The sequence below is a fragment of the Bos grunniens genome, chromosome 15 (genome assembly GCF_055505025.1).
Source record: "Bos grunniens cultivar Pamir isolate PY7600 chromosome 15, Bosgru_T2T1.0, whole genome shotgun sequence".
Classification (NCBI taxonomy): Eukaryota; Metazoa; Chordata; class Mammalia; order Artiodactyla; family Bovidae; genus Bos; species Bos grunniens.
The window spans coordinates 82,076,016-82,099,913 of record NC_141179.1 but is presented as its reverse complement, the minus strand read 5'-3'; the positions used below and the strand labels follow the sequence as shown (position 1 = coordinate 82,099,913).

Here is a 23,898-nt window from a genome sequence, read left to right as displayed (position 1 = left end):
CGTCCAAGTCTGGTTTTGCCACATACAATCTAGCGTAATCTGTAAACAAGACAGTTGTGTAAAGATTAAATACATGGCAGAAAGCTTTGCAGATAGCGTGGTTTGTAGTAGATGATGCCTGGAGACCAGTGTCCCCACTTCTTCTAGGATTATGCACTCTGGGCATTAAAAGGGCATGGGCTGCTGGCAGCAAGATGCGGTCATGCAAGATGACCTCTTCCTTTCACCCTTCTGTGGGCCCAGAGTCGTTAACCAGCACGTCTGTGGCCTCTGGCTCTCTGCCCAGCCCCCAGCTCACCTGTGTCAACATTGCCAGGCTGAGACCGTCCTCTTCGTTTGCTTGCTTCATTATCACCATCATCCTAGTCACGTTCAGAAGGATGCATTCCCTGAAAGTCCAAAACAAAACTCAAGTCTCAAGACAGTAGGTTAAACCCTCTAGCAGGACAGAGCCAGGACAAGTAACCAGACCCTGAAGAGCAGAGGAACCCTAACCAAGGATGAGCCAAGGGCCAAATACCAGGAGAAGAAGGATAAGATTTTTCAAAACCCAGGGCAAGTGAAGAAAGGCAGCATCGTGAGTGAAATCAGAGTCAGACGTGAACTTAGACCAATAGGTACTGCCCTTGGGGTCAAGACGTAGGTCAGATTTCTTGTTCTTAAGGCCACTGGAAGTCAAAGCTAGCTTGTGAGGAGCCAGACTCAGAGTAAAGGGGTATTTTAGATCCCTCCAGACTCCTGCTTATGTACAAAACGTGTTTGGAGTTAAGCTTCTTTGAGGGATTCCCAAATGATAAAGAACTCACTTGCCAATTCAGGAGACACAAGAGATGCATGTCTGACCCCTGGGTGAGGAAGATCCCCTGGGGGAGGGCATGGCAACCCCGTCCAGTATTCTTGCCTGGAGAACCCCATGGACAGAACAGCCTGGTGGGTGACAGTCCGTGGGGTCACAAAGAGCCCGACACGACTGAAGAACTTAGCTCGCACACGTGCAAGCTTCTCTGAAAGACCTGGCCTGTCGTGTTCTGGCACCTGACTTTGCCTGTCCTCCACATCTCTCCTGCCCCCAATTAAAGGCAGTGGCCAAAGACAACACTTCAGAGGCTGCGGTGATGTGTACTCTGATTCAACACCCGTTTCCTCCCCAGCCCCTGTTTGTTCACGAGCTCTCCACTCCCAGGACAGCAGACAGATGTGAGCATATTTGTCCCCGGGACAGAGCTGAATGATTCCCATGGAGTTACATTCCTACACACTCCGCTCACCGTCGTTATCTGGCTGTGTCTCTGGCTTTCTCAAATAAACCACAGGCTCTCTGAAGCAGGAAGCAATGCTCATATTTCATCTCATGCACCACTGAACCTAACACAGTGCAAGGTACTTAATGGGAGAATATTAATTAAGGTTTATGGATTCATATATATTTCACCTCTCCCTCTTTGGATCTGCAACTTGTAGACAGCAGAAGATAAAAAGACCAGTTGTCACTACTCTGTAAGGCTCAGGACTTTCATGAAACACTCCTGCTGCCTGAAGAAGCCATTTGCCCAATAATGAAATTAATAGCTAATATTTATTGAACGTATATTATGGTGCCAAGCATTCTGGGAGGCACCTGGAACACATTATTTCATTTAAGCCTCAAAATAATTCCATGAGTAGGCTAGACCTATTAATATATGAGAAAACTGAGAGTCCAAGAAATCTAAGGTCAAATATTGTTCATAAAGGCAGACCCAAGTTCAGCTGATTCCAAAGTCTATGCTCTACTGTTAGGCCTAAAACTCCTTGGGTTTTTGCAGAAAATTATACAAATTTACATTTCCACTGCTTCCGAAAATATATCCAAAGAGCTTCTCACATATTTCCCCGAGGACCCAGCTTTTCTAATCATCCCGTACAGTCTTGACTCCTACCAGGAGCTTTCAGTTCCTACAGCCCACCTGAAGAGCCGCTTGGAAGAGGAAAAAAAAATGAGAAAGAAGAGGCAGGAAGAATGAGGCAAGGAAGGCCCTTGGTGCCCCTGCTTTGACCCCATTCCTTTGCCATGAAAAAAAGCTCGTCTCCTAAGTCATTTACTGCTCCATCATCCCCTTTCTGTGTTTCATCTTAATGTCAGCATAGAGTTTCTTTGTGAGTCATAGCAAACAATCTTTTTCTTCCAAGGCAAGTCCAGGCTGGTTTCAAGAGTGGACAAGTAGTGATTCATTGATAGGATCAAAACCAGGGGCTTGGAAGCTCATACAACTCAATACCCGAAAAACAAACAACCCAATCAAAACGTGGGCAGGAGACCTAAGCAGACATTTCTCCAAAGAAGACATACAGTTGGCTAATAAACACATGAAAAGATGCTCGATATTACTAATTATTAGAGAAATGCAAATCGAAACCACAATGAGTTATCACCTCACACTGGTCAGAATGAAAGTGAAAGTGAAAGTCACTCAGTCATGTCTGACTCTTTGTGACCCCATGGGCTATGCAGGCCAGAATACTGGAGTGGAAAGCCTTTCCCTTCTCCAGGGGATCTTCCCAACTCAGGGATCAAATCCAGGTCTCCCACATTGCAGGTGGATTCTTTACCATCTGAGCCACAAGAGAAACCCAAGAATACTGGAGTGGGTAGCCTATCCCTTCTCCAGGAGATCTTCCCAGCCCAGTAATTGAACTGGGGTCTCCTGCATTGCAGGCGGATTCTTTACCAATTGAACTATCAGGGAAGCCCACCAATCAGCATGGCCATTTTCAAAAAGTCTACAAACAGTAAATGCTGGAGAGGGTGTGGAGGAAAGGGAGTCCTCTGGCATTGTGGGTGGGAATGTAAACTGACACACCACCAAGGGAGGCAGTGCGAAGACTCCTTAAAAAGCTGGGAAAGAACTACCGTACGATCCAACCATCCCACTGCTGGCATATACCCTAAGAAAACTATAGTTGAAAAAGACACATGTACCCCAGCATTCATTATAGCGCTACTTACAGTAACTAGGACACGGACGCAACCTAGATGTCCATCAACAGATGAATGGATAAAGAAGTTGAGGTACATATATACAAAGGAATAATACTCAGCCATAAAAATGGGTGCATTTGAGCCAGTTCTAAAGAGGTGGATGAACCTAGAGCCGACTACACAGAGTGAAGTCAGTCAGAAAGAGAAAAACAAATACTGCGCATTCACACACATATATGGAATCTGGAAAGACGGTACTGATGAAACTATGTGCATGCAGACATGGAGAGCAGGCTTGTGGACGCAGGTGGGGAGGAGATGGTGGGGTGCATGGAGACAGGAGCATGGAAGCACACACATCAAAAAATGCATAACAGCTACCAGTGGGAATGTGCTGTGCGACGCAGGGAGTTCAAACCCAGCGCTCTGTGACGACGTAGAGACGTGGGATGGGAGGTGGGGGGAGGTTCAAGAGGGAGGGCACATGTGTATACCTATGGCTGATTCATGTTGATGTCTGGCAGAGACCAACACAATATTGTGAATCAATTATCCTTCAATTAAAAAAACTAAATTTTTTAAGTAAACAATTTTTTTTAAACCCTCGTCCAAGGTAACGAGCAGTGGCTGTGCTTTGCTGGAGCAGCCGTGAAGAGATACCCCACGCCCAAGGGAAGAGAAACCCAAGTAAGAAGGTAGGTGTTGCAAGAGGGCATCAGACGGCAGACACACTGAAACCATACTCACAGAAAACTAGTCAATCTAATCACACTAGTACCACAGCCTTGTCTAACTCAATGAAACTAAGCCATGCCCGTGGGGCAACCCAAGATGGGCGGGTCATGGTTGAAAGGTCTGACAGAATGTGGCCCACTGGAGAAGGGAATGGCAAACCACTTCAGTATTCTTGCCTTGAGAACCCCATGAACAGTATGAAAAGGCAAAATGATAGGATACTGAAAGAGGAATTCCCCAGGTCAGTAGGTGCCCAATATGCTACTAAAGATCAGTGGAGAAATAACTCCAGAAAGAATGAAGGGATAGAGCCAAAGTAAAAAGAATACCCAGCTGTGGATGTGACTGGTGATAGAAGCAAGGTCCGATGCTGTAAAGAGCAATATTGCATAGGAACCTGGAATGTCAGGTCCATGAATCAAGGCAAATTGGAAGTGGTCAAACAAGAGATGGCAAGAGTGAATGTTGACATTCTAGGAATCAGCGAACTGAAATGGACTGGAATGGGTGAATTTAACTCAGATGACCATTATATCTACTACTGCGGGCAGGAATCCCTCAGAAGAAATGGAGTAGCCATCATGGTCAACAAGAGTCAGAAATGCAGTACTTGGATGCAATCTCAAAAACGACAGAATGATCTCTGTTCATTTCCAAGGCAAACCATTCAATATCACAGTAATCCAAGTCTATGCCCCAACCAGTAATACTGAAGAAGCTGAAGTTGAACGGTTCTATGAAGACTTAAAAGACCTTTTAGAACTAACACCCAAAAAAGATGTCCTTTTCATTATAGGGGACTGGAATGCAAAAGTAGGAAGTCAAGAAACACCTGGAGTAACAGGCAAATTTGGCCTTGGAATACGGAATGAAGCAGGGCAAAGGTTAACAGAGTTTTGCCAAGAAAATGCACTGGTCATAGCAAACACCCTCTTCCAACAACACAAGAGAAGACTCTACACATGGACATCACCAGATGGTCAACACCGAAATCAGATTGATTATATTTTTTGCAGCCAAAGATGGAGAAGCTCTATACAGTCAGCAAAAACAAGACCAGGAGCTGACTGTGGCTCAGATCATCAACTCCTTATTGCCAAATTCAGACTTAAATTGAAGAAAGTAGGGAAAACCACTAGACCATTCAGGTATGACCTAAATCAAATCCCTTATGATTATACAGTGGAAGTGAGAAATAGATTTAAGGGCCTAGATCTGATAGATAGAGTGCCTGATGAACTATGGAATGAGGTTTGTGACATTGTACAGGAGACAGGGATCAAGACCATCCCCGTGGAAAAGAAATGCAAAAAAGCAAAATGGCTGTCTGGGGAGGCCTTACAAATAACTGTGAAAAGAAGAGAAGCAAAAGGCAAAGGAGAAAAGGAAAGATATAAACATCTGAATGCAGAGTTCCAAAGAATAGCAAGAAGAGATAAGAAAGCCTTCTTCAGCCATCAATGCAAAGAAATAGAGGAAAACAACAGAATGGGAAAAACTAGAGATCTCTTCAAGAAAATCAGAGACACCAAAGGAACATTTTATGCAAAGATGGGCTCGATAAAGGACAGAAATGGTATGGACCTAACAGAAGCAGAAGATATTAAGAAGAGATGGCAAGAATACACAGAAGAACTGTACAAAAAAGATCTTCATGACCCAGATAATCACAATGCTGTGATCACTGACCTAGAGCCAGACATCCTGGAATGTGAAGTCAAGTGGGCCTTAGAAAGCATCACTACGACAAACAACTAATCTCAAAAATATACAAGCAACTCCTACAGCTCAACTCCAGAAAAATAAATGACCCAATCAAAAAATGGGCCAAAGAACTAAATAGACATTTCTCCAAAGAAGACACACAGATGGCTAACAAACACATGAAAAGATGCTCAACATCACTCATTATCAGAGAAATGCAAATCAAAACCACTATGAGGTACCATTTCACACCAGTCAGAATGGCTGCGATCCAAAAGTCTACAAGCAGTAAATGCTGGAGAGGATGTGGAGAAAAGGGAACCCTCTTACACTGTTGGTGGGAATGCAAACTAGTACAGCCACTATGGAGAACAGTGTGGAGATTCCTTAAAAAATTGGAAATAGAACTGCCTTATGACCCAGCAATCCCACTGCTGGGCATACACACTGAGGAAACCAGAAGGGAAAGAGACACGTGTTCCCCAATGTTCATCGCAGCACTGCTTATAATAGCCAGGACATGGAAGCAACCTAGATGTCCACCAGCAGATGAATGGATAAGAAAGCTGTGGTACATATACACAATGGAGTATTACTCAGCCACTAAAAAGAATACATTTGAATCAGTTCTAATGAGGTGGATGAAACTGGAGCCTATTATACAGAGTGAAGTAAGCCAGAAAGAAAAACACCAATACAGTTTACTAACGCATATATATGGAATTTAGAAAGATGGTAACGATAACCCTGTGTATGAGACAGCAAAAGAGACACTGATGTATAGAACAGTCTTATGGACTCTGTGGGAGAGGGAGAGGGTGGGAAGATTTGGGAGAATAGCATTGAAACATGTATAATATCATGTATGAAACGAGTCACCAGTCCAGGTTCCATGCAGGATACTGGATGCTTGGGGCTGGTGCACTGGGACAACCCAGAGGGATGGTATGGGGAGGGAGGAGGGAGGAGGGTTCAGGATGGGGAACACATGTATACCTGTGGCAGATTCATTTCGATATTTGGCAAAACTAATACAATATTGTAAAGTTTAAAAATAAAATAAAATTTAAAAAAAAAAAGAAAAGAAAACATCACTATGAACAAAGCTAGTGGAGGTGATGGAATTCCAGTTGAGCTATTTCAAATCCTGAAAGATTATGCTGTGAAAGTGCTGCACTCAATATGCCAGCAAATTTGGAAAACTCAGCAGTGGCCACAGGACGGGAAAAAGTCAGTTTTCATTCCAATCCCAAAGAAAGGCAATGCCAAAGAATGCTCAAATGACCGCACAATTGCACTCATCTCACACGCTAGTAAAGTAATGCTCAAAATTCTCCAAGCCAGGCTTCAGCAATATGTGAACCGTGAACTTCCTGATGTTCAAGCTGGTTTTAGAAAAGGCAGAGGAACCAGAGATCAAATTGCCAACATCTGCCGGATCATAGAAAAAGCAAGAGAGTTCCAGAAAAACATCTATTTCTGCTTTATTGACTATGCCAAAGCCTTTGACTGTGTGGATCACAATAATCTGTGGAAAATTCTGAAAGAGATGGGAATACCAGACCACCTGACCTGCCTCTTGAGAATCCTATATGCAGGTCAGGAAGCAACAGTTAGAACTGGACATGGAACAACAGACTGGTTCCAAATAGGAAAAGGAGTACGTCAAGGCTGTATATTATCACCCTGCTTATTTACCTTATATGCAGAGTACATCATGAGAAACGCTGGACTGGAAGAAGCACAAGCTGGAATCAAGATTGGCGGGAGAAATATCAATAACCTCAGATATGCAGATGACACCACCCTTATGGCAGAAAGTGAAGAGGAACTCAAAAGCCTCTTGATGAAAGTGAAAGTCGAGAGTGAAAAAGTTGGCTTAAAGCTCAACATTCAGAAAATGAAGATCATGGCATCTGGTCCATCACTTCATGGGAAATAGATGGGGAAACAGTGGAAACAGTGTCAGACTTTATTTTGGGGGGCTCCAAAATCACTGCAGATGGTGACTGCAGCCATGAAATTAAAAGACGCTTACTCCTTGGAAGGAAAGTTATGACCAACCTAGATAGCATATTCAAAAGCAGAGACATTACTTTGACAACAAAGGTTCGTCTAGTCAAGGCTATGGCTTTTCCAGTGGTCATGTATGGATGTGAGAGTTGGACTGTGAAGAAGCCTGAGTGCTGAAGAATTGATGCTTTTGAACTGTGGTGTTGGAGAAGACTCTTGAGAGTCCCTTGGACTGCAAGGAGATCCAACCAGTCCATTCTGAAGGAGATCAGCCCTGGGATTTCTTTGGAAGGAATGATGCTAAAGCTGAAACTCCAGTACTTTGGCCACCTCATGGGAAGAGTTGACTCATTGGAAAAGACTCTGATGCTGGGAGGGATTGGGGGCAGGAGGAGAAGGGGACGACAGAGGATGAGATGGCTGGATGGCATCACTGACTCAACGGACATGAGTCTGGGTGAACTCCAAGAGTTGGTGATGGACAGGGAGGCCTGGTGTGCTGTGATTCGTGGGGTCGCAAAGAGTCGGACACGACTGAGTGACTGAACTGAACTGAGAGAAGGAGTGACATTGCTTAAAGAAGCCAACTTGAGAATCTCTCCCCCAAGTAAGAGATGGGTCTATTTTCCCAGAACCTCAATAGCTCTAGTGTGAAAGTGAAAGTTGCTCAGTTGTGTTCGACACTTTGCATCCCCATGGACCATGCAAATCTGGGTAGCCTTTCCCTTCTCCAGGCGATATTCCCAACCCAGGGATTGAACCCAGGTCTCCCGCATTGCAGACAGGTTCTTTATCAGCTGAGCCACCAGGGAAGCCCTTGTGCAAAAGGAGGAATTAAAGAACATGATCCATGTAAGGTTGCTTCCAGTCCTGACATTCACATGAAATCTGAACCCTCTTGGCAGGAGCAATGAACCTATATCCTCATAAAACTGATGGAGCAAACTCCCTTATGTGTAATGTAACTCTGCTTGTCTTCCCAGTTATCAGATGGCCAAAACAGGAACCAAAATGGCCCCAAGTAACCCTGGGTAAAGAGCAGATTGTCAGTTGATAACCCTTTGAAAGACGACCAGAAAACCTGTTCCTCAACCAAAGCTAAGTTTATTAAACCTACTGTAGTAAGAGAGAATACAGAATCTTAGTAGTTCTCAGTGTTGTTGTTGCTCAGCCACTAAGTTGCATCCGGCTCTTTGTGACCCACGGACCACAGTACACAGGGCTCCCCTGTCCTTCACCGTGTCCTGGAGTTTGCTCAGACACACATCCATTGAGTCAGTGATGCTATTTAATCATCTTAACCTCTGTCATCCCCTTCTCCTCCTGCCCTCATTCTTCCCCAGCACTGTGGTCTTTTCCAATGAGTCAGCTCTTGGCATCAGGTGGCCAAAGTATTGGAGCTTCAGCATCAGTCCTTCCAATGAATATTCAGTTTTTATTTCCTTTAGGTTTGATTGGTTTGATCTCCTTGCTGCCCAAGGGACACTCAAGAGTCTTCTTCATCACCATAATTCGAAAGCATCAATTCTTTGACGCTCAGCCTTCTTTATGGTCCAACTCTCACATCCATACATGATTAGTGGAAAACCACGACTTTGACTATATGCACCTTTGTCAGTAAAGTGATGTCTCTGTTTTTAATATGTTGTCTAGGTTTGCCATAACTTTATTTCCAAGGAAGGTAATTTCATGGCTACGGTCACTGTCTGCAGTGACTCTGAAGCCCAAGAAAAGAAATTCTGCCACTCCTTCCACTTTTCTCCCTTCTATTTGCCATGAAGTGATGGAATCAGATGCCATGATCTTCATTTTTTGAATGTTGAGTTTTAAGCCACTTTTTTCACTCTCTTCTTTCACCCTCATCAAGAGGCTCTTTAGTTCCTCTTCACTTTCTTTCCTTCTTTTTTTTTCACCATTAGTGGTTCTCAAAAGGAGGAAAAGGGGGACAGAGGATGAGATGGTTGGAGGCATCACCAACTCAAGGGACACAAGTCTGAGCAAGCTCCAGGAGGTGGTGGAGGACAGGGAGGCCTGGCGCGCTGCAGCACACGGGGTCTCAAAGAGTCGGACACGACTTGGCAACTGAACAGCGATATTTAAAGAGTCTGGAGGTCAGGCTTCAAGTGGTTTAAGGTGGATTTTCCAAATCAGGGAGCAGATCAAGGCTGGAAAAAGCTTGTGACATAATAGTTTAGGATTGACACATACTAGGGAGGAAGGACCTGAAAACAAATCTTAATAAGTAAACTGCTGTTTGTTGAGAAAGCTGTTTATCCAAGACAGTGATCTATTGTCTTAACAAGAAAGATGTTTGCGTAGAGGTGCAAACTATTTGTTCAGGAAAACTGGCAGGAGTTTCATAAAGCACAGTGAGGTTGTTTATTGGTTTATAACCATCTCTTCTGAGGTCTGAATTTCCAAGAACAATGAGCTCAGTTATGTTGCCATAGGAAAATGCAGACCTCAGTCCCCATAGAGAGACTATATGAGTACAGTTGGTCTCCAAGCTCAAGTTTCATTTATTTTTTTTAAAACTACCATGAGATGCTATTCTATTCCCACGGAAACAAAACTTCACCTCCGTTCTTCCCACCAGTGACATTAAGCCTGTGTTCTAATGCTCCCACCTCAGCCCACAAAGTGAGCAGAGATAGATAATAAAGAAACAGTTTCAGCTGTGCAAGAGCTCACATCACTTGTCAATCAGGCTTGAAAGAATGGGGTTGTGCGGAACCTGCTACTAACAACTAGAACCTTCTCATATTTTAAAAGATGTACTGACAGAAATAAGTCACGGGGATGTACTGTACAGCATGGTGTGTGTGTGTGTGTGTGTGTCAGTCGCTCAGTTGTGTCCAACTCTTTGCGACCCCATGGACTGTAGCCCACCAGACTCCTTTGTCCATGGGATTCTCCAGGCAAGACTACTGGAGTGGGCTGCCATTTCCTGCTCCAGCACAGCATGGTGACTGTAGTTAATAATATTGCATATCTGAAAGTTGCCGAGAGTAGATCTTAAAATTTCTCATCACTAGAAGGGAAAATTGTAACCATGTATGGTGACAGATGTTAACGAGACTTACTGTGGTGATCATTTCTCAGCATATGTAAATATCAAATCATTATATTGTATACGTAAAACTAACATAATGTTATAGGTCAATTACATCGCAATGAAAAAGTGCTTTTAGGGGGCTTCCCTAGAGGCTTAGTGGTATATAATCCACCGGCCAACGTAGGAGACATAGTTTCGATCTCTGGTCCGGGAAGATCCCACGTGCCACAGAGCAGCTAAGCCCGTGCGCCACACCTATCGAGCTCAGAGCCGTGTGGCAGCTACTGAAGCCCGCAGGCCCAGAGACGGTGCTCCACCACAGGGGAAGGCACCGCAGTGAGACGCCCTCAAACCACAGCTAGAGAGCAGCCCACGCAGCCACGAAGACCTGGCACAGCCAAAAACCAAAACAAATAAGACTATTTAGAAGTTACATGCAAATGTAGGAGCAGAGTTTGAAAATAGAAAACAAACAAAAAAGTGTTTTGAAATAAAAGCCAAAACAGTTTTTAAAAATTGCCTTAGGTCAATCGACTAGATGCAGGCTCAATAAGTGTGAATGAAAGGCTTCTCGGAGGAGACAGAGAGGAGAAGTCTGAGAAGCACGGGCCATCTGAGACAGGATAGAGGAGATAGAAGCAGGGTCACGGCCAAGAGAGGGCTATGACCGTATGAACAGGAGGCTGCCATAGTAACAGGAAGTGAACGTGAAAGTCGCTCAGTCACGTCCAGCTCTTTGCGACCCCGTGGACTATAGTCCATGAGATTCTCCAGGCCAGAATACTGGAGTGGGTAGCCTTTGCCTTCTCCAGGGGATCTTCCCTACCCAGGGATAGAACCCAGGTCTCCCGCATTGCTGGCGGATTCTTTACCATATTAACCGACAAACGCCCAAGTCTCGTTGGCTTACAACAGCAGAAAGTGTATTTCTCACTCTTGTTCACATCTGTCATGAGTCAGTAGTGAGCCCACTACTTTTCATTCCAAGACTTGGGCTAACGTAAGAGAAATTCCTATGTCTGGACATGGCTGGTGTCACAGCAGAGGGAAGGAGGGGATGTGGAGGACACGGGGTAGCTTCAGATGCATCTGTGCTCAGACAGGGCACAGAACACCTTCATTCACACTCCCAGGACCAAACCCAGTGATGTGACCAAGCATAATTGAAGCGAGGAAAGAGAATGGATATGAATTCTCACCTTTTTTGGGGACTATAGTCAATTAATAATGTTGTGATAGCTTTGAGTGGAGAGCAATGGGACTCAGCCATACATATACATGTATGAGAGTGGATAAAAATTGTATCCAGGGACTTTCCAGGTGGTCCAGTGGTTAGAAATCCACCTGCCAATGCAAAAGACATGAGTTCAATCCCCGGTCTGGGAGGATCCCACATGCTTTGGGGCAGCTAGGCCCTGTACCACAAATACTAAGCCCACACTTGAGAGCCCACGTTCCAGAGGCCATGCTCTTGAGCTGCGACAAAGAGCCAGAGCAGTCCCCTCCTCCCAAGCAAGAATCTTTATCCAGGACTTCCCTGGTGGTGCAGTAGTTAAGACTCCACCATGGTGACTGTAGCCGTGAAATTCAAAGACGCTTACTCCTTGGAAGGAAAGTTATGACCAACCTAGACACCATATTAAAAAGCAGAGACATTACTTTGCCAACAAAGGTCCATCTAGTCAAGGCTATGGTTTTTCCAGTAGTCATGTATGGATGTGAGAGTTGGACTATAAAGAAAGTTGAGCACCGAAGAATTGATGCTTTTGAGCTGTGGTGTTGGAGAAGACTCATGAGAGTCTCTTGGACTGCAAGGAGATCCAACAAGTCCATCCTAAAGGAAATCAACCCTGAATATTCATTGGAAGGACTGATGCTAAAGCTGAAACTCTAATACTCTGGCCACATGATGTGAAGAACTGACTCATTGGAAAAGACCCTGATGCTGGGAAAGACTGAAGGTGGGAGGAGAAGGGGATGACAGAGGATGAGATGGTTGGATGGCATCACCGACTCAATGGACATGAGTTTGGGTGGACTCCAGGAGTTGGTAATGGACAGGGAGGCCTGGCGTGCTGTGGTACATGGGGTTGCAAAGAGTTGGACACGACTGAGTGACTAAACTGAACTGAACTGCAATGCAGAGGGCTCGGGTTCAACCGCTGGTCAGAGAACTAAGGTCCCACATGCCGTGGGAAGAATTGTTTTCCAAGAGCTCCATGGAGGAGCCCTGATGCTTAGCATCATGACAGAATCCAACACAGCGAGGGAGACGCGGCGCTCCTGGGGAGAGGACCGGCAGCTCGAAGCGGGTTCCTGGGGAAGAGGCATCAGACGCCTTGTGCAGGTGGGACCCAGCTCGAAGGGCAGAGGACTCAGCCCTGTTTCACTTCTGCTGGGGAGATTCAGCAGGTCTCTCCCACGTGAATCAACCTCCTCTTACCTGCAGGAGACATGGGCCATCCAGCCACTCATCTGCTGAGAGTCTCTCCCAGACCAGTAGTCTAGGGACTGAATCTCTCCTATCCAAACAAGTCATTTGCCTAACGAGGCCCTTGCTGTGTGTGGAGATGTCCCCTGGGATTGTGGAAACCCAAGTTGCCAAGGCCCCCAAGGAATGAGCCAACGTCTTCCTTCCTGGCCTGTGAAAACCAGGCTCTCTACACCTTGTTCTCCCGAGACTTGGCTCTTCAGGGTCCACATCCACGGGTGTCTGTCAAAGTTACTTATAACAGCGAAAACTTGCAGATACCTTATCATCAACCCGGGGCCAGTTAAGTAAATGAGGACGCACACACACAGCAGGAAAAAGCAGTGATTAAATACAGTTATGTAGACTATTACTTATTGATTGATAGGGGGAAGGGTCCATGGCACGAGGGAGAAAGTGAATGACACAATAGCTTAAACAGTATAATTCTGCTTGATTCTGCTTTTGGGAACAATGGCCATGAGTGCATTAAGAAATTTATAAAGGAACACTCACCAACGCCCATTTCTTGTGGTGCCAGGGTTTTAGATAATGTTCTGCTTTCTACTTGGTTCTTTTCTGTGTTGCTTATATCTTTTTATGACTAGCACGTGTTATTTCTACAAAGACATTAGAGCTATTCTGTAGGTGGGAAGAATTCTGTTTTGTTTTTCTTTTTTTGGTGGAGAGATGTATTTGGAATATTGTTAAGCGAATCAAGCAATTATGATATAATCCCATTATTGTACTTTTATTTGTTGTTATTGCTGTTCAGTTGCTCAGTCACATCCCTCTCTTTGCTACCCAGGGACTGCAGCCCACCAGGCTCCGCCGTGCATGGGACTTCCCAGGCAAGAACACTGCAGTGGGTCACCGTGCCTTTCTCCAGGGGATCTTCCCAACCCAGCAACTGAACCCACATCTCCTGCTTGGCTGGTGGATTCTTCACCACTGAGCCACCTGGGAAGCCCAGTTGTATATTTATGGCAAATATAATATGCATGCTTTTTTCCCAGAGGTGTTCTGAAGATCAGAGCAAACGACAGCTGGGGAAGCCACAGCTCGCAGTCAGAGTTGACACGGTGATGTCACTGTTACTCTCCATCACTTCCCGTGAGACCTGGGGGCTATGTTGACTGTGCCCCGTGTACATCTTGGCTCTCTGGGTCTCCATAACCTGGGAAGAGAGGCTCACCGTGCTTGGACACTGTCAGTGAAGACCATCTGTCCTGGCATTTGATGGAGAATCCCTGCTCCTCGGCGGTTCCCAGACAACCCTCCCCAAGACCTCTCCAGCATCCCTCGGGGACCACCTGCAGTTTAGGTCTGCTCCTGGGAGAACGAGTCACAGATTCCCCCTGGCACGCTTCTGAACTCCGGGGAGGTCAGGATGAAAAAAAGTCAGATGAAACTTATGACAAGAGTCTTCCCAGCAATAAGGAATCCCAAAGCTTTGTTACAACTCGTTGAGAAGTTCTCTTGAGAAAGCTGGTCAGAGGGCATTAATGAAAAGGGGAGACGAACACCCTCAAGAGGTCTGCAAAAACCAGGCTCATGGACGGATGGTCTCCGTTCAACCACAGGTAAGTGGGCTGAGAGATGGAATCCTAATTCCAGTGAAGTCTTGGCTTCCTTGATTCTCCCTTCTTCATGAACCTGCTCACACTATTCCAATCCAACCACCTGCCTGAACACTTGGGTGAATGGGAAGAAACTGGCGCTCAGAAGCAGTGAGCAGTAAGGTTGAAATTAATTTCCTTAGGGTGGTACCCTGGGGTCTCTTGGCTTTTACAGATCACACCCTAACCTCTTTCAGCTTCACCTACAAGCTTTACTTTGTACACCAGAGACCTTAGAGTTCGCCCTGACACGCTCTCCTCCTCACACAGCACTTCAGCAATTCACCAAATCCTGACATACTGACAGCTGAGCAGCTCTCAGAGCCACTTCCCTCTAAGTGTCTCCGCCACCCCCACTCTAGTCTAAGCGATGAGTCCCTCCTAGATGACTCCAATATCCCCCCAACAAATGTCCCCCATCTACAGACCCTCCTCCGATCACGTCCCTACAACTGCATTTAGACTGATCTTATCAAAAAGCAAATACAGCCCTGCCACCTTCTTGGTTAAAGTTCCTTTATGGTGTGCGTTAGTCTCTCAGTCATGTCTGACTCTTTGCGACCCCATGGACTGTAGCCCGCCAGGCTCCTCTGTTCATGGAATTCTCCAGGCAAGAGTACTGGAGTGGGTTGCCATTCCCTTCTCCATCTTTTATGGTATCCCACACCCCCCCAAAAAAAAATTCTTAACATAATCTAGGGTACCAGACGATAGCAGTGTAGGCTTTAAACCTGATCATCTGAATTCAAACCCCACTTCAGCCGCTTACTAGCTGAGCCTTTGGGCAAGTCCCTAACTTCTCTGTCCCACAGTTTCCGCATATGTAAAACAGAGATTTCAACAGCGCATCTGATAAGGTTGTCGGGAGGATTAAATTACATGAATGGTGTTTAGAAGGGCGCTTGACACACAGAAAGCACCCATTAAGTGTTCCAAAATGCTACCCGCCTGCCGGTCTCAGCTTGCACACCCTCCCTCTTTGCCCTCTGCCAGCACTGGCCCCTTCCAGCTCCTCATCCTCGAGAGGCTTGCTCAGAGCTCAGGGCCTTTGCATGGGCTGTGCCCACTCTCCTCCTACAAAAAACTCTTCCTGGGGAAAATGCTCCTTGGTCTTCTTGAGTCCAAGTTTTAGGCTTATAGCGTTAAGTACCTCCATGTTGGAGTTACTGCTCCAGTTGCAATTTTCAGTAATTTGTGTGGCTATTTTACTAATGCTCGGCTCTCCCTCTAATTCCTCGAGAATGAGCACCGTGTCTGTGTTCCCTTACCACTGGATCCTCACTTCCCACCCTGTGCCCAGCACACACCCAACAGACACATTCTGAATGACCGAACATGTCCATCAACTCTGAAGCCTGCGTCTCCAGCAAAGAACTTCCTCCTGAGCTTCAGGATGGTAGACCCCCCTCCCCTGTCTCCCGGATCAGTGTACTGGGCTCTTTCTATCAAAAGTGGATCTCACTGGTGCTTCCCCTGTGGTCCAGTGACTAGGACTCTGCACTCCTAAATCAGGGGGCCTGGGTTTGATCCCCGGTCAGGGAACTAGATCCCACATGCCACAGCTAACATCAAATAAATAAATTAATATTTAAAAAAAATGGAACTCAACACACCCTTCCTGGAGTCTATTATTTGTTAGAGTGAATGATGCCGTTGTTCACTCGAACCAGGACCCAGGATGTCACGCCTGACTCTCCTTCAGCCCACATATCCAATTAATGAGCAAGCAGGGATAAATCCATCTCCCAACCCTTTCCCTAACCTTTCCTCTCTCTCTGGGAGCAAAGATCTCCCCTACCTTGATCTCCATTGTATCTCCAGTCCCAGTAAGGGCATTAGAGTATCTGTAAGTCAATAAGACAACATCATCTCAGCTAAGGCCACTGTGACCAGTTGCCAAATGTAGCTCCCCGTCTCCTGTCTAATTCCCTTAAATTCATTTTAACAGCTTAGTCTGACCAGGTCGCCGTCTTGCTTAAATGCCTACAAATGCTCTCCATTTACAGGACTCTCAAGGCCGGTCCTCCAGAAGCTGAACAGCATTTCCTCGTGGTTAAAAGAGACAGTACTGGTGAGTAAATGTTTGCTTTTAAAAAGCAAACCTGCATACTGGTACATACTGCCTCGGCTTCCCTGTTGGCTCAGAGGGTAAAGCATCCGCAGGTAATGCAGAAGACCTGGGTTCAATCTCTGGGTCAGGAAGATCCCCTGGAGGAGGGCAGGGCAATCCACTCCAGTATTCTTGGGGCTTCCCTGGTGGCTCAGACGGTAAAGCGTCTGCCAGCAGTGCGGGAGACCCGGGTTTGATCCCTGGGTCAGGAAGTTCCCCTGAAGAAGGAAATGGCAACCCACTCCAGTACTCTTGCCTGGAAAATTCCATAGATGGAGGAACCTGGTGGGCTACAGTCCATGGGGTCCTGAAGAGTCGGACACGACTGAGCGACTTCACTTTTCACTTATTGACCGTTAACCAAAAACAGCAATTCCTGTGCCCGAGGAAAGAGCAGGGGGAGTCAGAGAGAGAATGGGGACACGTCCATGACCCTGGAAGGCGTCTATGGGAACCGGAGACCTGCAGAAACTCTCAGGGCCTCCCCCGTCGTTCGATGACCTCCACATTCACGAGCCACCCCTCTGCTGACCTTGACAAGCCCCCTTTTTCCTTCATGTCAGGACACTTCAGTCTCCTTCACGCACTCACATCACCACGGCAGCCCCTCGTGAGCATCTCAGCAGAGGAGCTGGGGCCGGCTATCTCATCCAGGAGTTCACCACTGTGAACCCTGGTCCTCCGAGGTCCAGCCACACCCACTGTTTCCACCACCTCACCCCCTAACCCTGTCGGTGTCCTGACCCAGCTCAGGGACTCCGTGAAGAGACAGGCCAGGCAAAGCATGCCTGCCAGCTCCCCTCTTGCTCTCTCTGAGGTCGTGAAGCATCACAACAGCTAGCGTCTCTCCTCTCTGCAAATTCTGAACCAGTTAAGAGAGAGAAGGTAGAAGCAAGGCAGACGGAGAGGAAAACACCAGCTGCAGGACGGAAAAAAACCCTGGTGCTCCAGAACACGACTCAGCCTTGTAAGTGGTCTTCTGAAAAATCGGACAATGACCTAGTTTTCAGATCTACATTACAGAGAAGCAGAGCAGAGCGAAACCTGTGCTTCTAGTAAAGCAAAGGAGAGAGCAAAGCAGAGCTAGGCACGTCCAGTGCCTTATCCCAAACTCACTGATCACAAAAATTCCTCCTCTAGGAGAAGAGGGCATCAGGACTGTTACACAATGGGTCCTCGCTTTAGGGAAGGCCACATCATAAGTGCAGAAGAAATATTCCCTTCTTCTTATCAGCAAGAGACTGAGTTGCCAGTATATGCTGATAGCACATAGTCATATTAGTAGCTTTGATTTAGACACCACCTGATTTAGACTTCCCTGCGGTTCAAACGGTAAAGAATCTGCCTGTCATGCAGGAGATCTGGGTTCGATCCCTGGGTCAGGAAGATCCTCTGGAGAAGGGAAGGGCACCCCACTCCAGTATTCTTGCCTGGAAAATCCCACAGACAGAGAAGCCTGGCGGGCTACAGTCCACGGGGTCGCAAAGAGTCGGACACGACTGAGCAGCGAACACACACACGACACCACCTGTTTCTCGTTATCCTGAGACGCTCTAAAGAGACGCGGTCTTGGTCCTCCTTTGCTCCCAGCCTCATCCAAACCATTCAGAATTACGAGATGTAACAACTGGAAAGCCACAGGCACCAATCCAGAACCGACACTCCACTAATCCAGCAGATGTCCAGCCAAAGAGAGCAGACCCTGGCCGGGACCCCACCCCAGGGTTTCCCCTCAGAACAGCGAGCAGCCATGGCAATCTGAAAATCTAGATGGCAGGGTTCTCCAGACAGAAGTGCTTGGGAGCGTGACTACAGCGGAGAGAGCCCCTCTGGGGAGGTAAGGAGGTGGGTGTGAGAAGGCTGACCTGAGCTCGCTGGGGACGGAATTCAGAACCGTGCCCGGCCACGGACCCCAATGCCGCAGATCTGCATGTCCTGCTGCCTTCGGTTGTTAATAGCTAACGCACAGGAGTTTGCTCCTTGGTTACGGTCTTGTCGAACGGGAATTTTTGTATTTACTGTAGCTGCCCATTAGCCCGGAAAAATCTTTTTAGCTAGTAGTGAATAATAGAACAGGCTTGGCTCTGTTTTGTTTCATTTTCTCCCCTTGGAGTCTGCTCAGTTGTAAACGTAGATCAGAAACCCCAGGCTCCTGCCAACAGCTCAGGAGCCTCCACCAGGAGCCAGGAGGACCCCCAGGTGGGAGTGGTAGTCTCCAAAGGCTGTTGTAACAAAGTCCCACAAAGTGTGCAGAGTCACACAAGAGAAATACGCTCCCTTGTAGTTCTGGAGGCTACACGCCCAGCGTGAAGCTCCTAGCAGAACTGAGCTCCCTCGGAAGCTTCCTTGCCTCTTCCAACTTTTGGAAGCTCTAGGCATTCCGGGTTTGTGGCAGTCAGTTCAGTCTCAGTCGTGTCCGACTCTGTGTGACCCCACGAACTTCAGCACGCCAGGCCTCCCTGTCCATCACGAACTCCTGGAGTCCACCCAAACCCACGTCCATTGAGTCGGTGACGCCATCCAACCATCTCATCCTCCGTCGTCCCCTTCTCCTCCTGCCTTCAGTCTTTCCCAGCGTCAGGGTCTTTGGCCATGAGTCAGTTCTTCACATCGTCTAGTCTCTTTTTCGTGTGGCAGCATTACCCCACTCTCTGTCTTCAGTGGCCGCCTTCCCTGCGTTTGACCCTCCACAGGGCATTCTCCTCCCTGTGTCTCCCCGTTCTCGTCTTAATTTTGTTTGTTTGGGGGGAGGAGGGGCTATGCTGGGTCTTCCTGTTGCGGGGGGCTCTCTCCAGCAGCGACCCACGGGCTGAGTCACTCAGCAGCACGTGGGGTCCTCCCAGATCAGGGGACAAGCTCGTGTCCCCTGCGTTGGCAGGAGGACTCTTCTTCACCACTGAGCCACCAGGGGAGCCCCCACCTTCGGTTCTCATAAGGACCCCAGTCCTAGTGGACTGAAGGCCCGCCCTAATCGAATATGATCCAACTTGCTCACACCTGCAAAGACCCCCATCTCCAAATAAGGTCACATTCACAGGTACCGGGGTGAGGACGTCAGCAAATCTTCCTGACAGACACGGCTCAGCCTGTAACACGGGGACAAACCGCTGCTCTCCTGTGTCGCCCTGTGCTCTGGTGACATAAGGCCCAGTCTCCTGCGGCCCTGGCCTGAGGGGCCGCACTGTCAGCTGCCCTGCCCCAAAAGAAGCTACAGACTAGTCCTATCATGCACTCCCCTCTGGGCCAGCACACCAGGCCTCAACACTCATCCGTGATGCCGGTTCCCCACGGAACAGGAAGTTTGGGGACGAAAATGACTATAGTTATGCAATAGGCTCATGATAACTCATTTGACTGAGTTCTAATCCCACTTTCCTATGTCCCAGCTTTCTTACCTTGATCAAGTTGCTAATCTCACTAAATATAACTGGGCGTGATATTTTTACATCCTATATATTTTTTGTTTAATTTATTTTATTGAAGTATAGATGATTTATAATATGCTGATTTCAACTATACAGCAAAACGATTCAGACTCCATGCTCCCAGTGTGGGGGGCGCTGGGTCGATGCCTGATCAGGGAACCAAGATCCTGCATGTCTCAGGCACGGCCAAAAGAAATAAATGTGGTTTTTTTAAAAAATAATTTTAGAAAAAGACAATGTCAGTTTTGTTTTTCTCTCCCATTTGTATTTTGGGTTTTTTTTTTTAGCTTACTTCCCAGTCACCCAGCCTCTGCCCCAGTGTTCAGTACAGAGAGGATGTTCAGCTACTGCTTATTGCTTGACAAATAGAGTAAAACAGCAAAGTGCCCACACAGTACCTGACCCGTAATAGACGCACAGTACATCACAGCTCCTGTCAGAAGGCGGGAGAACTGCAGGAACCCTTCTCCCAAGAACAGAGCCGGGAGGATGCCTCCAGCTTACGCCCAAGGCCACTGCTACAAGTTACAGGGCTGCGTGCTTCTGTGGGGAGCTGGGACTCCTCACCTCCAGATCGGCAAGCCGCATCTGTGAGCCATTTTCCAGCAGACAGCAATCTGGAAACCCCCAGCGGTCCTCCTCGGGAGGACTCTGCCCAGCTGTGTGCGGGCAGCGGGAGCAGAGAGCAGAGTCTCGTTTATTCCTAGGTTTTAGTGAAACGCAGGACATCACCATTCTTGCCCCTCCCGCAGCCCCCTCAGGTCCTCTGCCTGTCTTTTGTGGAAGCACTTAGTAAGCTTAATCAGAGAAGTGAGAAAGGCAGAAACAAAGAAAAACAGTCAAAGGAGACTAAATAATAACAATGTAGTCATTAAGCAAATCAAGGACTTTAGTTCTTTCTCAAGGGTTACAGATCATATTCTGAGCCATGTCCCATGAGCTGTCTTATCAATACTGAAACACCAGGGGGAGAAGTTAACTACGCGATGACCGGACTGCACCCAGGGCAGTTCCGAGAACTGGCCTCCGAGAAATGGGAACAAATGGACCTTGGAACTGACAGCTGTGCTCAGTCGCTTCAGTCGTGTCTGAGTCCCTGCGACCCCGGACTGTAGCCCGCCAGACGCCCCTGTCCATGGGATTCTTCAGGCACGAATACTGGAGTGAGTTGCTATTTCCTCCTCCAGGGGATCTTCCTGACCCAGGGATCGAACCGGGATCTCCTGCATGGGAGGCAGATTCTTTTGAGCCGCCTGGGAAGGCTGGAACTGAAGATTAACTGTACATCAAACAGACAAGGTCTGACGCTGGCCAGGCACCCGATGACCGATCTGAAGATGACTGTCAGAGCTGACTGTGCTGTTTCTGCATGTAGCCCCCTCCTTCTGTCTGTAAAAGCTCTGACCCTCTGGTTGCCAGTGGGGGCAGAGTCAACCCTCAGACAGATGTCCACCACCCTCCCCTCCACCAGCTGCCAGCATCTGAAATAAAGCAAACTTTTCTTCCCATGAACCGGCCTGCTGATTGGCTTTTGAGCGACAAGCAGCCGGACCTCACCACACTCTTTTGGTAATACTAGTGCTACCTTTAGTGCTAAAGGACACAGCCAAAGCTGGCCCCAGAGCCCAGGTGTTTCCAGCTCTGGCCCTTTAGTGCTAAAGGACACAGCCAAAGCTGGCTCCAGAGCCCAGGTGTTTCCAGCTCTGGCCCTTTAGTGCTAAAGGACACAGCCAAAGCTGGCTCCAGAGCCCAGGTGTTTCCAGCTCTGGCAACCCCATGGTCACTCTGAACCCTGGCTCTCTGCTGCCTTAAAGCTCCCCTTTAAAGCCTTTTAGATCATTTTAAGCATACACATTTCATGTTCCCCAGCTAGACAGTAAATTCTCTGAGGGCAAGGAGTTTGCCTTTTAGAGCTGGGGTTTGGAATCAGGGCTCCATGACATCTGGTGGGAAAGTTACAGAATCCGTTCAGTTCAGTTCAGTTACTCAGTCGTGTCCGACTCTTTGCGACCCCATGGACTGCAGCACGCCAGGCCTCCCTGTCCATCACCAACTCCTGGAGTTTACTCAAACTCATGTTCATAAAGTTGGTGATGCCATCCAACCATCTCATCCTCTGTCATCCCCTTCTCCTGCCCTCAATCTTTCCCAGCATCAGGGTCTTTTCCAATGAGTCAGTTCTTCACATCCGGTGGTCAGAGTATTGGAGTTTCAGCTTCAGCATCAGTCCTTCCAGTGAATGTTCAGGACTGATCTCCTTTAGGATGGACTGGTTGGCTCTCGTCCACGTTACAGAATGGACCTGTCCAAGCCCTAGTTCAGGACTGACTCCTTTAGGATGACTGGTTGGCTCTCGTCCACGTTACAGAATGGACCTGTCCAAGCCCTAGTTCAGGACTGACTCCTTCAGGATGACTGGTTGGCTCTCGTCCACGTTACAGAATGGACCTGTCCAAGCCCTAGTTCAGGACTGATCTCCTTTAGGATGGACTGGTTGGCTCTCGTCCACGTTACAGAATGGACCTGTCCAAGCCCTAGTTCAGGACTGACTCCTTCAGGATGACTGGTTGGCTCTCGTCCACGTTACAGAATGGACCTGTCCAAGCCCTAGTTCAGGACTGATCTCCTTTAGGATGGACTGGTTGGCTCTCGTCCACGTTACAGAATGGACCTGTCCAAGCCCTAGTTCAGGACTGACTCCTTCAGGATGACTGGTTGGCTCTCGTCCACGTTACAGAATGGACCTGTCCAAGCCCTAGTTCAGGACTGATCTCCTTCGGGATGACTGGTTGGCTCTCGTCCACGTTACAGGATGGACTGTCCAAGCCCCAGCAGCACCGGTCCCAGCTGCAGACCCTGGAGAGCTCTAAGAAATCCAGAGGCAAATTCACAGGTTTCTTCTCTGTGAGAAAACCCTGCCTGCTTCTGCCAGCTGCTTCCGGAGAAGGCAATGGCACCCCACTCCAATACTTTTGCCTGGCAAATCCCATGGATGGAGGAGCCTGGTGGGCTGCAGTTCATGGGGTCGAGAAGAGTCGGACACAACTAAGCGACTTCACTTTCACTTTTCACTTTCATGCGTTGGAGAAGGAAATGGCAACCCACTTCAGTGTTCTTGCCTAGAGAATCCCAGGGACAGGGGAGCCTGGTGGGCTGCCGACTATGGGGTCGCACAGAGTCGGACATGACTGAAGCGACTTAGCAGTAGCAGCAGCAGCTTCCACCAGCTTCCTTCTCAGCCCAGCAACTCTGACAGCCAGCTACCTGTCCAAGGATTCTGGTAGAGTCAGGTCTCACTGGGAGCTGCTGGTGAGTTCAGGGCAGCTGCAGAGGGAACTGGAAACAAGAAGGGAGAAAAAAAAAAAAAAGACCAGCAAGGTAAGGGAAAGAGAGTGGCCACTGACCACCTCCCCCGGATCAATCCCCTTCTAGCTCTCTCCCCGAGAGGGCTTATCTCTTGTAGGGAGAGGTCTCTGCCTGAGGCTCGGGGCCTGTGAGTCACACCCGAGAAGGAGAACTTCTTCTCTCTCCACCAGGATGAGTTCAGACAGGCTCGGAGTACAGGGGAAGGGCCATGAGTCACCAAGGAGGAAGAAAGAGCCAGGGAGAGCAGCTGAAACATACGCACTGTAAAATATCTGTAAAATAAACAGCCGGTGGGAATGTGCTGTATGAGGCAGGGAGCTCAACCCAGTGCTCTGCAGCTACCTGGAGGTATGGGGTGCAGACGGAGGTGGGGAGCAGGTTCAAGAGGGAGGGGACATATTATTCCTATGGCTGATTCATGTCAATGTATGGCAGAGACCAA

General features: G+C 47.8%; 1 long non-coding RNA gene across 2 annotated transcripts in view; it reads right to left on the bottom strand.

Moving 5' to 3' along the window:
- Window positions 1–18,655, bottom strand: part of LOC147358794 (uncharacterized) — a 53,844-nt gene extending 35,189 nt beyond the window's left edge. For both annotated transcript variants that reach the window (XR_015141711.1, XR_015141712.1), the window contains exons 1-2: window positions 18,531–18,655; window positions 299–389 (exon numbers count right to left, since the gene is read on the bottom strand). This is a non-coding gene — a long non-coding RNA (uncharacterized LOC147358794). The remainder of the gene's footprint in view (window positions 1–298; window positions 390–18,530) is intronic.
- Window positions 18,656–23,898: the final 5,243 nt, after the last annotated feature.